The sequence below is a fragment of the Notamacropus eugenii genome, chromosome 3, assembly GCF_028372415.1.
Source record: "Notamacropus eugenii isolate mMacEug1 chromosome 3, mMacEug1.pri_v2, whole genome shotgun sequence".
NCBI classification, from domain to species: domain Eukaryota; kingdom Metazoa; phylum Chordata; class Mammalia; order Diprotodontia; family Macropodidae; genus Notamacropus; species Notamacropus eugenii.
The window spans coordinates 41,889,237-41,891,633 of NC_092874.1; positions in this window are offsets into that span (position 1 = coordinate 41,889,237).

Sequence of the window (2,397 nt, forward strand, 5' to 3'; positions counted from 1 at the left end):
CCCCACGTTCCACTGTGTCCCAAGCTCTGCTATGTTAGTGCTCCTCCTCACCCCTGGGATTGCCACCCAGGATTGTGACACAGATCTAAGTATGGGCAAAGCAAGAGTTCTGCCTCAATGCTAGCAAAGACTCCTAAAATCTCCTTCGAACCAGTTTGACCCCCTTACTGTCTGTGTGTCAAGAGCTCTGGAAGCAGCTGCTGCTGTTGATTCAGTCTCCTGAGGCCTGTTCCTGGTTTGCTGTGGCTGTGGCTGTGCTGGTGAGAGGTCAGCACTTTTCTGATCTTTCCTGCCAATTTTCCAAGTTGTCTTAGGCTGGAAATTTGTTTTACTGTCATTCTGTTGGTTCTGCTGCTCTAGAATTTTAGTCTTTTTTAAAAAGGTATTTGGAAGGGTTTAGGGGAGAGCTCAAGCAAGTCCCTTCCTTTACTCTGTCTGGATCCACCCTCCAAAAATTAAAATTTAAAAGAAAAGGAATGTTATCATTATTTAGGTAATTTGAAAGAGTATACATAGAAGGCTTGAGGTTGAGTGTGATGGGATGATGCTAAAAAATAAAACTGGGTAGGGAGAGATAAAATGGAACAATTATATGAGGAAGTATTTCTATAATGGAGGCAGAAGTGGGTGGAGGGCTGATGTGCTCAAACCTTATTCTCATCAAAATTGGGTTAAAGAGGGAATGACATATAACAGGATAAACCTTAACTTAAAGAGAATGGCAAGGGGAGAGGACATGGGAAGGATTCTTAGGAAGGGGTATGAATTAGGGAGGCAGTGGTTAGAGGTCATTTAGACATTTGAGGGGGGATAAAGTGAAAAGGAGAGAACGATAAATGGTGACAAAAATAGTTGGAAATGTACAACTAGTAATTATTATTTTGAATGTTAATGGGATGGATTCATCCACAAAATAGCAAGATAGTAGAATGGATTAAAACCCAGAAGTGCTGACAATTTGTTGTTTACAAGAAACACATTTTAAAATGAGAGCTATACATGGAGTAAAAATAAAAGGGCTGGAATATAATATATTATGCTTTAGCTAATACAAAAATAAAAAACAAATGTAGCAACCATTATCTCAGAAAAAGAGACTGAATTAACAGGGAAACTACACTGTGATAAAGGTGCCATAGATAATGAAGTACTATCAATACTAGACTTATATACAACAAATCCTATAGAATCCAAAATTTTAAAGGAAAAGCTTAATGAATTATAGATGGAAATAGCAAAACTATTAGTAGTGGAGGGGCTTCAATCTTCCCCTATCAGTACTAGATAAATCTAACAAAAAAAAAGTCAGAGATGAATCTTAGATAGGCTCAGTACGATAGATATCTAGAAAGAACTGAACGAGAATAGAAAGGAATGTACCTTTTTCTCAGCAGTACATGGTACTTTATAAAAGCTGACCACCAATTTAGGTATAAGAATTTTATAGTTGAATGCAGAAAAGGAGAAATACTAAATGCATCCTTGTCAGATCAAAATGCAATAAAAATTATATTTAACAAGCAGTAATAAAAGGAAAATTTATATCTCTAAATGCTTATATTAATAAAACTGAAAAACAGCAGTCCAATGAATTGGCTTTGCAATTAAAAAAAACTAGAAAAAAACAATGTTTACAGTCTAATGGAGTCAACAAATATAAATAAGCTATACAGAAGAAACAGAGAAATTCTAAAAGCGCTGGAATTGTGTGGGTTGGAAAAGGCTCCCTGAAGATGTGATTTTAGTTAGGATTTGAAGGAAGTCAGAATACAGAGATGAAGGATAGTATTTTGGTCATGGAACAACAGCCTAAGAAAATGCCTAGAGCCAAGAGGTAGAATTTTCAGTAACAATAAGGAAGGCAGTGTAGGGGACCAGTACTGATGAAGTCTGGAATGTAAGATACTGTCCAGGTTTTACTTGGGACTTGTAGTAGCATTCTCAGGATAACTGGCTAGGATGAGAACGTCCTGACCCTGACTGTGCACCCCGAGGATGTTACACAGAAAGCTAAAAATGTTCTCATGGGAATAACCCTGCTTGCTTGCTTAAGAGAGTATATAAACCTTGACCCTCAGATCAATAAACTAGTCATGTACAGATGGTACAGGCTTGCCTAGCCCCCACTGCTGTTGTCTCTTTCTTTTCAATAACCACCGTGCCTCCAGTCGGCCAGTTGCTGGCAAGGTAGTGTCACTGAATCAGAGTATATGGAGAAGACTAATGTTTAAGAAAACTGGAAGGGTAGGAGGAGGTTAGGTTTAAATGAAAGGGCTTCCCAGAGCAAATGAGAAATGGGAGTAGGGGAGTGACACATAATTGAACCTTTGCTTTAGGAAAATCACTTTAGTAGCTAAATGTAGGATTTACACAAAATAATTATCTAAAACAATGTAA